The sequence below is a fragment of the Salvelinus namaycush genome, unplaced genomic scaffold (genome assembly GCF_016432855.1).
Source record: "Salvelinus namaycush isolate Seneca unplaced genomic scaffold, SaNama_1.0 Scaffold26, whole genome shotgun sequence".
Lineage (NCBI taxonomy): Eukaryota > Metazoa > Chordata > Actinopteri > Salmoniformes > Salmonidae > Salvelinus > Salvelinus namaycush.
The window spans coordinates 369,332-383,556 of NW_024059452.1; positions in this window are offsets into that span (position 1 = coordinate 369,332).

Here is a 14,225-nt window from a genome sequence, read left to right on the forward strand (position 1 = left end):
ACATATTATTTTGAATGACATGAATTAAACAAAGACATTGTATTTTCTGTAGAGATAAACCCCCCCCTAGCAGAGCAATTATGTTCATTGAAGTTATCCAAATACATGAATCATCAATGGCTAACATAATACATCTAGTTTTAAAACACATGCAGTCATTTCATAGCCTGTGTATCATTAAAAAAAGTAATTTAGTAGTAAAAAGATTTGCCACCCAGGACCAAGTTTAGAAAACCCTGATTTAGCAGAAACTCCCATCAAGAGCTACCCACAGCTTGTAGATTCATCTTAAGATAGCCGGGCAAGACAACCACACATCAGTTGTATCCCAACCATGTATCACAATACAATACAAAAGACCATATACAATGCATTCGTAAAGTATTCAGACTCCTTGACTTTTTCCAAATGTTGTTACGTTACAGCCTTATTCTAAAACGGAATAAATCATTTCCCCCCCCTCACCAATCTACACACAATACCCCATAATGACAAGACAAAAACATCACATTTACATAAGTATTCAGACCCTTTAATCCATACTTTGTTGAAGCCCCTTTGGCAGCGATTACAGCCTCGCGTATTCTTGGGTATGACGCTACAAGCTTGGCACACCTGTATTTGGGGAGTTTCTCCCATTCTTCTCTGCAGATGTGCTCAAGTTGTCAGGTTGGATGGGGAGCGTCGCTCCAGAGATGTTCGATCGGGTTCAAGTCCGGTCTCTGGCTGGGCCACTCAAGGACATTCAGAGACTTGTCCCGAAGCCACTACTGCATTGTCTTGATTGTGTGTTTAGGGTCGTTGTCCTGTTGGAAAGTGAACCTTCGCCACAGTCTGAGGTCCTGAGTGCTCTGGATCAGGATCTCTCTGTACTTTGCTCCATTCATCTTTCCCTAGATCCAGACTATTTTCCTAGTCCCTGCCACTGAAAAACATCCCCACAGCATGATGCTGCCACCACCATGCTTCACCGTAGGGATGATGCCAGCTTTGTTCCAGACGTGACACTTGGCATTCAGGCCAAAGAGTTCAATCTTGGTTTCATCAGACCAGAGAATCTTGTTTCTCATGGTCAGAGTCCTTTAGGTGCCTTTTGGCAAACTCCAAGCGGGCTGTCATACGCCTTTTACTGAGGAGTGGCTTCCGTCTGGCCACTCTACCATAAAGGCCTGATAGGTGGAGTTCTGTAAATAAGGTATTTTTTTATATATAAATTGAAAAAATGTTGTAAAACCTGTTTTTGCTTTGTCATTATGGGGTATTGTGTGTAGACTGATGAGTAAAAATAGCAACTTAATCAATTTTAGAATAAGGCTGGAATTTAACAGGATGTGGAGAAAGGAAGGGGTCTGAATATTTCCCAATGCAGTTTGTTTATTTATCAACGTTCCTAATATTAAGTACATGTCTTCGCTTTACAACAGGAGTAGCATACACGGCTTGCGTGAAAATGAACCGTGGGAAAAAACATGACATATAATTCACACATATTATTTAGTATATGTAAAAGACAAGATTCACTTCATAACATTTCTATTGGTTGACAATATTGTCACGTGAATGTTGTCCAGCGTATGCAGTCTAAAGCAAGAAACAGCGCATGCCTTTTCCCAGGTCAAAGGTCGCACGCATCACGTAGCATAGCCCATAGCTCTATATGTTTTAATAAGGTTGATATCACATCTAAAAATGTCCAAATAACACCAAACGTAGCCTATAGACTAGGACCCCTGGAACACAGTTAGAGATCACAGAGCCTAGTGAAAATGTGTTCTTTAAAGCCAAGTCATTGAGCCTACAGAGCCTAGTGAAAACGTGTTCATTAAAGCCAAGTCATTGAGCCTACAGAGCCTAGTGAAAATGTGTTCTTTAAAGCCAAGTCATTGAGGCTACAGAGCCTAGTGAAAACGTGTTCTTTAAAGCCAAGTCATTGAGCCTACAGAGCCTAGTGAAAATGTGTTCTTATAAGCCCAGTCATTGAGTTGCCTGGCCACTATGTAAAGAGGATCCCAGCTGTCTCTAGCACATGAATCCTATTTCCTAACCGGTGTAGACTACCAGACATACATAGGTGACTTCCAACTTTGGGGAAGCTGATTTTCACCATAAAAATGCACCTTCGTATTGAAGCATTCGATGCATTATCACATTTGTAGACTTATGTAAAATAGCTTATTATTCGTAATGCTATGAGTAGATTGGATAGTCATAATTCTGACTAATAATATCACGCAATCACTGTTGGCAAAATATATGAATAGACCATTCAATATACGCTGAGCGCGTATAGCGTAGAATAGGCCCGGGCTATACAGATACGGCCTGTGTTATAACAGATACGGCCTGGGCTATACAGATACGGCCTGGGCTATACAGATACGGCCTGGGCTATACAGATACGGCCCGGGCTATACAGATACGGCCTGTGTTATAACAGATACGGCCTGTGTTATACAGATACGGCCTGTGTTATAACAGATACGGCCTGTGTTATAACAGATACGGCCTGTGTTATAACAGATACGGCCTGTGTTATAACAGATACGGCCTGTGTTATAACAGATACGGCCCGGGTTATAACAGATACGGCCCGGGCTATACAGATACGGCCTGTGTTATAACAGATACGGCCCGGGTTATAACAGATACGGCCCGGGCTATACAGATACGGCCTGTGTTATAACAGATACGGCCTGTGTTATAACAGATACGGCCCGGGTTATAACAGATACGGCCCGGGCTATACAGATACGGCCCGGGTTATAACAGATACGGCCCGGGTTATAACAGATACGGCCCGTGTTATAACAGATACGGCCTGTGTTATAACAGATACGGCCTGTGTTATACAGATACGGCCTGTGTTATAACAGATACGGCCTGTGTTATAACAGATACGGCCTGTGTTATAACAGATACGGCCTGTGTTATAACAGATACGGCCTGTGTTATAACAGATACGGCCTGTGTTATAACAGATACGGCCTGTGTTATAACAGATACGGCCTGTGTTATAACAGATACGGCCTGTGTTATAACAGATACGGCCTGTGTTATAACAGATACGGCCTGTGTTATAACAGATACGGCCTGTGTTATAACAAATACGGCCCGTGTTATAACAAATACGGCCCGGGTTATAACAGATACGGCCCGGGCTATACAGATACGGCCCGGGCTATACAGATACGGCCTGTGTTATAACAGATACGGCCTGTGTTATAACAGATACGGCCTGTGTTATAACAGATACGGCCTGTGTTATAACAGATACGGCCTGTGTTATAACAGATACGGCCCGTGTTATAACAGATACGGCCCGGGTTATAACAGATACGGCCCGGGTTATAACAGATACGGCCCGGGTTATAACAGATACGGCCCGGGTTATAACAGATACGGCCCGGGTTATAACAGATACGGCCCGGGCTATACAGATACGGCCCGGGCTATACAGATACGGCCTGTGTTATAACAGATACGGCCTGTGTTATAACAGATACGGCCTGTGTTATACAGATACGGCCTGTGTTATAACAGATACGGCCTGTGTTATAACAGATACGGCCTGTGTTATAACAGATACGGCCTGTGTTATAACAGATACGGCCTGTGTTATAACAGATACGGCCTGTGTTATAACAGATACGGCCTGTGTTATAACAGATACGGCCTGTGTTATAACAGATACGGCCTGTGTTATAACAGATACGGCCCGTGTTATAACAAATACGGCCCGTGTTATAACAAATACGGCCCGGGTTATAACAGATACGGCCCGGGCTATACAGATACGGCCCGGGCTATACAGATACGGCCCGTGTTATAACAGATACGGCCTGTGTTATAACAGATACGGCCTGTGTTATAACAGATACGGCCTGTGTTATAACAGATACGGCCTGTGTTATAACAGATACGGCCTGTGTTATAACAGATACGGCCCGGGTTATAACAGATACGGCCCGGGTTTATAACAGATACGGCCCGGGTTATAACAGATACGGCCCGGGTTATAACAGATACGGCCCGGGTTATAACAGATACGGCCCGGGTTATAACAGATACGGCCCGGGTTATAACAGATACGGCCCGGGTTATAACAGATACGGCCCGGGTTATAACAGATACGGCCCGGGTTATAACAGATACGGCCTGTGTTATAACAGATACGGCCTGTGTTATAACAGATACGGCCTGTGTTATAACAGATACGGCCCGGGTTATAACAGATACGGCCTGTGTTATAACAGATACGGCCTGTGTTATAACAGATACGGCCTGGGTTATAACAGATACGGCCTGGGTTATAACAGATACGGCCTGGGTTATAACAGATACGGCCTGTGTTATAACAGATACGGCCCGGGTTATAACAGATACGGCCTGTGTTATAACAGATACGGCCTGGGTTATAACAAATACGGCCCGGGTTATAACAGATACGAGAGCTGCCCCGGCCAACTAAGTGCTGTTATTGTGAAGTGCAAACGTCTAGGAGCAACAACGGGTCAGAAGCGAAGTGAACAGGACCACCGAGTGCTGAAGCGTGCAACACTCACCGCCGAGTTCCAAACTGTCGCTGGAAGCAACTTCAACACAAGAACTGTTCGTCGGGAGCTTCATGAAATGGGTTTCCGTGGCCGAGTAGCTGCACACAAGCCAAAGATCACCATGCGCAATAATAAGCGTCAGCTGGTGTGGTATAAAGCTTGCCACCATTGGACACCGGAGCAGTGGAAATGTGTTCTCTGGAGTGATGAATCCCACTTCACCATCTGGCAGTCCGACGGACAAATCAGGGTTTGGTGGATGCCAGGAGAACGCTACCTGCCCCAATGCATAGGGCCAACTGTAAAGTTTGGTGGAGGAGGAATAATGGTCTGGGGCTGTTTTTCATGGTTTGGGCTAGGCCCCTTAGTTCCAGTGAAGGGAAATCTTAATGCTACAGCATACAATGACCTTCTAGACAATTCTGTGCTTCCAACTTTGGGGCAACAGTTTGGGGAGGCCCTTTCCTGTTTCAGCATGACAATGCCCCCATGCACAAAGCGAGGTCCATACTGAAATGGTTTGTCGAGATCGGTGTGGAAGAACTTGACTGACCTACACAGAGCCCTGACCTCAACCCCATCGAACACCTTTGGGATGAATTGGAACGCCGACTGCGTGCCAGGCCTAATCACCTAACATCAGTGCCCGACCTCACTAATGCTCTCGTGGCTGAATGGAAGTAAGTCCCCACAACAATGTTCCAACATCTAGTGAAAAGCCTTCCCAGAAGAGTAGAGGCTGTTATAGCAGCAAAGGGGGAACCAACTCCATATTAATGCCCATGATTTTGGAATGAGATGCTCAACGAGCTGGTGTCCACATACACTACATGGTCAAAAGTATGTTTCCCCATCAATTGTATTTTGAAAATATTGTGATATTTCTGGCTTGGCCTCTCTACTTGTCAGACAGTCTCAACTCAACAATAATCTGCCCAAATTGAGCACGCTGCATTTCCTTCCGACTGTAGACAATGCAATTTAAAACAATCCACAACTGATTTATTTTTTAAAGAAGGTAATGATCCTCTGAGGCCAAATCGTACTTTAGTAGCCTATTTGGAAGGATTTTATTTATTTCTGTATAGACAGGAGTAGGCTAATTAGGCTATACAATTTTGGCAATTTAATTCAATTAACTTTGGCTTCCTCTAGCCTTATGGACGCGTCGGAACCTCCGTTCGCTATTAGAGTGCATGCTACGGATGACATGGTTGTTTTTTTAAAGAAAACATGTCTACACATATATTAGTAGGCTGTATGTAAAGAAGAGATTAAATTATGAACAGTCTTGATGGTTGAGAATATGATCAAGTGCTTGTCAAATTGTGAATGGGAGACTGATGAAGTGTGTGCAGCCTGCGTAAGAAACAGAGCAGAGCTCAGGCCTTTCATCCAACTTTTTTTCAAATCATCATTAGAGTTGCATCATGCAGCCTTAGAATGTATTAAACATCTAAACATACGTTTAAATCCCAACTAAAGTTGCACAAATACATCTAAAGTAAGCATATAGGAGGACCTGTTAACACAGAACACAGAATAGTGCACACTTCCTCTGAAATTCTTTGGGGAATATTTTTTTTATTTCAGCTATGCTCAATTGTGTGCTAAATGAACTAGTGTTGCCCACAGCCATATGGCCAAACCAGATCAGGGACTGACATACTGTAAGGACAACTCAGAATATGCTATTCTGTTCTTCTGAAATAGGCTACATTTTCTTTATATCATGTTTCTTTAGACCTGTATAAAATAAATAATGGATTTATTGTGAAGGTGTAGGCTATATTACATTGATTTATTATACTTTTTTAAATGTAGATGTTTCAAAAGGTCCACATCAGTGGCTTGTAGGCTATGCGTGGAAGCCAAGACATGCTAAACATGTTTAGGTTAATTACCGGTCAATTACCATGAGACCGGTAATTATTTATATGACAATCACCGGCTGACACAACGTCATGGCCGCCACAGCCCTAGTAATAAAGCTTCTCTCCTGTGTGTATACGTTCATGTGTTTTTAAGTTGCCCAGTCGAGAGAAACTTGCCCCACAGTCAAGAGCATGTTTAAGGCTTCTCTCTTGTATGTATACGTTCATGTGTTTTTAAGTGTCCCAATCGAGAGAAACTCACACCACAGTGAGAGCAGGTGTAAGGCTTCTCTCCTGTGTGTGTTCTCTGATGAACTTTTAGCCCAGTTGATGTTTTAAAACATTTTCCACAGTCAGAGCAGTAATAAGGCTTCTCTCCTGTATGTATACGTTCATGTGTTTTTAAGTTGCCCAGTTGCGAGAAACTCGCCCCGCAGTCAGAGCAGGTGTAAGGCTTCTCTCCTGTGTGTGTTCTCTGATGAACTTTTAGCTCAGTTGATGTTGTGAAGAATTTCACACAGTCAGAGCAGTAGTAAGGCTTCTCTCCTGTATGTATACTTTCATGAGTTTTTAAGTGGCCCAGTCGAGAGAAACTCACCCCACAGTCAGAGCAGGAGTAAGGCTTCTCTCCTGTGTGTGTTCTCTGATGAACTTTTAGCTCAGTTGATGTTGTGAAGCATTTTCCACAATGAGAGCAGGAGTAAAGCTTCTCTCCTGTATGTATACGTTCATGTGTTTTTAAGGTATCCAATCGGGAGAAATTCTTCCCACAGTCAGAACAGAAGTAAGGCTTCTCTCCTGTGTGTATACGTTGGTGTTTTTTTAAAGTCCCCAGTTGAGCAAAACTCTCCCCACAGTCAGAGCAGGAGTAAGGCTTCTCTCCTTTATGTATACTTTGGTGTCTTTTTAAATGGCTCAGTCGAGAGAAACTCTTCCCACAGTCAGAGCAGGAGTAAGGCTTCTCTCCAGAGTGCACACTCTGGTGAACTGTCAGAGAATGTGATGTTGTGAATCTCTTCCCACAGTCAGTGGGGGAATACGGATTATCTCCTGTGTGTATTTGTAGGTGTATTTTTAGTCCTGATAGAAATGGGAAAATCTCCTCACAATGTGGGCAGTGATGAGACCTCTTAGCAATCTGATCTTCCTGCTGTTGCTCTCTGGATGTAGAGAATGTCTCAACATGGTCCCCTGTGTGAACAACAACAGAAAAACCAGTCAGTTGGTGTGATATACATATGACATCATATCCTCTTCTGCCTGTACCGGGCGACATACGTACACTACCGGTCAACAGTTTTAGAACACCTACTCATTCAAAGGTTTCTCTTTATTTTTACTATTTTCTACATTGTAGAATAATAGTGAAGCCATCAAGACTATGAAATAACACATATGGAACCATGTAGTAACTAAAAGAAAAAAGGGTTAAACAAATCAAAATATAAATGTATATTTAGGATTCTTCAAATAGCCACCCTTTGCCTTGCTTTACACACTCTTGTAGGTGTTCTGAAGCTTTTGACCGGTAGGGTATCAGTAGACTGTACAATACAAAGGAGAAGGACAACTATTCTAAAAGTGGGTAAGAGTTGAAATCTAAAAAAGGGGCAAAAGTCATGCCAATTATGAGCCGTATCATCCTCCACTCACCATCACAAGGGTTATAAACTACACAGAGTCATTTCATATCATCCTCCACTCACCATCACAAGGGTTATAAACTACACAGAGTCATTTCATATCATCCTCCACTCACCATCACAAGGGTTATAAACTACACAGAGTCATTTCATATCATCCTCCACTCACCATCACAAGGGTTATAAACTACACAGTCATTTCATATCATCCTCCACTCACTATCACAAGGGTTATAAACTACACAGAGTCATTTCATATCATCCTCCACTCACCATCACAAGGGTTATAAACTACACAGAGTCATTTCATATCATCCTCCACTCACCATCACAAGGGTTATAAACTACACAGAGTCACTTCATATCATCCTCCACTCACCATCACAAGGGTTATAAACTACACAGAGTCATTTCATATCATCCTCCACTCACCATCACAAGGGTTATAAACTACACAGAGTCATTTCATATCATCCTCCACTCACCATCACAAGGGTTATAAACTACACAGAGTCATTTCATATCATCCTCCACTCACCATCACAAGGGTTATAAACTACACAGAGTCATTTCATATCATCCTCCACTCACCATCACAAGGGTTATAAACTACACAGAGTCATTTCATATCATCCTCCACTCACCATCACAAGGGTTATAAACTACACAGACTCATTTCATATCATCCTCCACTCAGTATCACAAGGGTTAGTAACTACACAGACTCATTTCATATCATCCTCCACTCACTATCACAAGGGTTAGTAACTACACAGACTCATTTCATATCATCCTCCACTCACTATCACAAGGGTTAGTAACTACACAGACTAATTTCATATCATCCTCCACTCACTATCACAAGGGTTAGTAACTACACAGACTCATTTAATATCATCCTCCACTCACTATCACAAGGGTTAGTAACTACACAGACTCATTTCATATCATCCTCCACTCACTATCACAAGGGTTAGTAACTACACAGACTCATTTCATATCATCCTCCACTCACTATCACAAGGGTTAGTAACTACACAGAGTCATTTCATATCATCCTCCACTCACCATCACAAGGGTTATAAACTACACAGAGTCACTTCATATCATCCTCCACTCACCATCACAAGGGTTATAAACTACACAGAGTCATTTCATATCATCCTCCACTCACCATCACAAGGGTTATAAACTACACAGAGTCATTTCATATCATCCTCCACTCACCATCACAAGGGTTATAAACTACACAGAGTCATTTCATATCATCCTCCACTCACCATCACAAGGGTTATAAACTACACAGAGTCATTTCATATCATCCTCCACTCACCATCACAAGGGTTATAAACTACACAGAGTCATTTCATATCATCCTCCACTCACCATCACAAGGGTTATAAACTACACAGAGTCATTTCATATCATCCTCCACTCACCATCACAAGGGTTATAAACTACACAGAGTCACTTCATATCATCCTCCACTCACCATCACAAGGGTTATAAACTACACAGAGTCATTTCATATCATCCTCCACTCACCATCACAAGGGTTATAAACTACACAGAGTCATTTCATATCATCCTCCACTCACCATCACAAGGGTTATAAACTACACAGTCATTTCATATCATCCTCCACTCACCATCACAAGGGTTATAAACTACACAGAGTCATTTCATATCATCCTCCACTCACCATCACAAGGGTTATAAACTACACAGAGTCATTTCATATCATCCTCCACTCACCATCACAAGGGTTATAAACTACACAGAGTCATTTCATAGAACTTTAAAACACTGGCAGTTTCTCTACTTCACTTCTTTAGTCTCCTCTCTGATCACTCCAGACAGCTCAGTTAATAAAACAAATGTTGGCAATACTGGTGTCAAACCATGCAAGTCTCAGTAGCATGAAATAACATCTACCTTCTCATTGAAACAGTTCATCATGAAACAGTACAGCAACTTTTCATGCACAGTGGAAAGTTGGAACGATCAACACAAACTTAGATAGCAGGGGTCACGTTAACGCAGAATTCTGCATTTGTCACGCAGAAAAAAAAGAAGGAAAAAAACACTGAACAAATGTATTTTCTGTGTTTTGTAAACGCAGATCTAAAGATGCTTCTTATTGTAATTTCTGCTCAGCATCAGAGATGACATCATGTTCTTCAGTTGCACTTCTCCATTCGAATGAGAATTCACAAACGGGCATTCTATCAGCACACAGCACTCTGACTGATGTGGAGCTACTGTTCTCCATCATTCTATCAGCAGACAGCGCTCTGACTGATGTGGAGCTACTGTTCTCCATCATTCTATCAGCAGACAGCTGGTCTCCATCATTCTATCAGCAGACAGCACTCTGACTGACATGGAGCTACTGTTCTCCATCATTCTATCAGCAGACAGCACTCTGACTGATGTGGAGCTACTGTTCTCCATCATTCTATCAGCAGACAGCACTCTGACTGATGTGGAGCTACTGTCCTCCATCATTCTATCAGCAGACAGCACTCTGACTGATGTGGAGCTACTGTTCTCCATCATTCTATCAGCAGACAGCACTCTGACTGATGTGGAGCTACTGTTCTCCATCATTCTATCAGCAGACAGCGCTCTGACTGATGTGGAGCTACTGTTCTCCATCATTCTATCAGCAGACAGCGCTCTGACTGATGTGGAGCTACTGTTCTCCATCATTCTATCAGCACACAGCTGGTCTCCATCATTCTATCAGCAGACAGCGCTCTGACTGACGTGGAGCTACTGTTCTCCATCATTCTATCAGCAGACAGCACTCTGACTGATGTGGAGCTACTGTCCTCCATCATTCTATCAGCAGACAGCGCTCTGACTGATGTGGAGCTACTCCATCATTCTATCAGCAGACAGCACTCTGACTGATGTGGAGCTACTCCATCATTCTATCAGCAGACAGCACTCTGACTGATGTGGAGCTACTCCATCATTCTATCAGCAGACAGCACTCTGACTGATGTGGAGCTACTGTTCTCCATCATTCTATCAGCACACAGCACTCTGACTGATGTGGAGCTACTGTTCTCCATCATTCTATCAGCAGACAGCTGGTCTCCATCATTCTATCAGCAGACAGCACTCTGACTGATGTGGAGCTACTGTTCTCCATCATTCTATCAGCAGACAGCACTCTGACTGATGTGTAGCTACTCCATCATTCTATCAGCAGACAGCTGGTCTCCATCATTCTATCAGCAGACAGCACTCTGACTGATGTGGAGCTACTGTTCTCCATCATCCTATCAGCAGACAGCTGGTCTCCATCATTCTATCAGCAGACAGCACTCTGACTGATGTGGAGCTACTGTTCTCCATCATTCTATCAGCAGACAGCACTCTGACTGATGTGGAGCTACTGTCCTCCATCATTCTATCAGCAGACAGCACTCTGACTGACATGGAGCTACTGTTCTCCATCATTCTATCAGCAGACAGCACTCTGACTGATGTGGAGCTACTGTCCTCCATCATTCTATCAGCAGACAGCACTCTGACTGATGTGTAGCTACTCCATCATTCTATCAGCAGACAGCTGGTCTCCATCATTCTATCAGCAGACAGCACTCTGACTGATGTGGAGCTACTGTTCTCCATCATTCTATCAGCAGACAGCACTCTGACTGATGTGGAGCTACTGTTCTCCATCATTCTATCAGCAGACAGCACTCTGACTGATGTGGAGCTACTGTTCTCCATCATTCTATCAGCAGACAGCACTCTGACTGATGTGGAGCTACTGTCCTCCATCATTCTATCAGCAGACAGCACTCTGACTGACGTGGAGCTACTGTTCTCCATCATTCTATCAGCAGACAGCACTCTGACTGATGTGGAGCTACTGTTCTCCATCATTCTATCAGCAGACAGCACTCTGACTGATGTGGAGCTACTGTCATCCATCATTCTATCAGCAGACAGCACTCTGACTGATGTGGAGCTACTGTCCTCCATCATTCTATCAGCAGACAGCACTCTGACTGATGTGGAGCTACTGTCCTCCATCATTCTATCAGCAGACAGCACTCTGACTGATGTGGAGCTACTGTCCTCCATCATTCTATCAGCAGACAGCACTCTGACTGATGTGGAGCTACTGTCCTCCATCATTCTATCAGCAGACAGCACTCTGACTGATGTGGAGCTACTGTCATCCATCATTCTATCAGCAGACAGCACTCTGACTGATGTGGAGCTACTGTTCTCCATCATTCTATCAGCAGACAGCACTCTGACTGATGTGGAGCTACTCCATCATTCTATCAGCAGACAGCACTCTGACTGATGTGGAGCTACTGTTCTCCATCATTCTATCAGCAGACAGCACTCTGACTGATGTGGAGCTACTGTCATCCATCATTCTATCAGCAGACAGCACTCTGACTGATGTGGAGCTACTATTCTCCATCATTCTATCAGCAGACAGCACTCTGACTGATGTGGAGCTACTGTCCTCCATCATTCTATCAGCAGACAGCACTCTGACTGATGTGGAGCTACTGTCATCCATCATTCTATCAGCAGACAGCACTCTGACTGATGTGGAGCTACTGTTCTCCATCATTCTATCAGCAGACAGCACTCTGACTGATGTGGAGCTACTCCATCATTCTATCAGCAGACAGCACTCTGACTGATGTGGAGCTACTGTTCTCCATCATTCTATCAGCAGACAGCACTCTGACTGATGTGGAGCTACTCCATCATTCTATCAGCAGACAGCACTCTGACTGATGTGGAGCTACTGTTCTCCATCATTCTATCAGCAGACAGCACTCTGACTGATGTGGAGCTACTGTTCTCTGGTACTTTTCTTGGTGTAGCCAGAATACTTTTCTCCAGTAAAATGCCAGATTCACTTCAAGCAACACATTAGATCAGGAAATGTAGCTGGCTACATTCTTTCTATGATAAACACTAGAAATGTGATGACTATGCATCGTTTTAGCAATAACAACAAAAAAGACCTTGCTTTTTCATTGTAAGCTCATTTGCTTGTGTGGCTGCTAGCCAATGAGTGTTTTAGTTCTGTTGTCATCTGATGAAAATGAAGCTATTTTCTGCCTAATGTGTTTTCTGTGAAGGGAAACACACTATAGTTGCAGACCCCTGATCGTTCTATTGAAGCAAGAAACACTTTACTTTCAATATAAAACGCAGGTGAAATGGTTTAAAATTCAGCTTTTTTGATAGTCCGCGTTTTGACACCTGGATCGAACCTGTGCTTACCATCACAAACAGATGTCCCAATCTCCTCCTCCTCTTCTTCATCTTTAATGTTGACATTCAGCTCCAGTGTTTGACTGCAGTCCTCCAGCTTCACTGATGCCATCTCTGGATCCTGCAGTGCAAACTGGGCTCCACTGTCACAATCAGGACCCAGTGACTGTAGGTTTGGACTCAGTGTGGAAGGAGAGTGGCAGGCTGGGTTCATCCTCACTGTTGATGTTAGACTTAATCGGAGTCGGCCTGTAGTAATAGAGAAACGGACACAAAAAGTTACTGTCTTGACAGTTCTGCCGCTTTTCTTTATTCTCTAAAAATATATTATATTTGTCCTCGTTCAATTATCTAATTTCAATAGATCCGGTAGCTAAGCTTCGACAACAAAACATTCATTGATTCACATTAGACAACTGCACACTAGATGCACATAACCTATAACACATTTCTGAAATTAAATTAAATGCATAAATGACAAAAAAACATTTAGTACAAGGTTGCAGTATGTTTTAGGCAGCACTATGTACTATTTTCCTGAATATCAATCAATCAAATGTATTTATAAAGCCCTTTTTACATCAGCCAAATGTCACAAAGTGCTGTACAGAAACCCAGCCTAAAAATCCCAAACAACAAGCAATGCAGATGTAGAGAGCCATAGTCTGTTTCTACGCCAGAAGTTAATGGTTATCTGTAGGAGGAATTTATATGGTGGAGGCAATTAAGCTTGGAATGTACTGAGTAAAGGAAAGGCCATCACATGGTTGCAGTCGCTGATAAGGGTGGAGAAAGGTGGTTTCGTGAGGAATGGAGGTCAGGACAGGTCACATTAAGGGAGAAGGAACAGTTTATTACCCGCATCACTTAACTTCCTGCCCAACAAT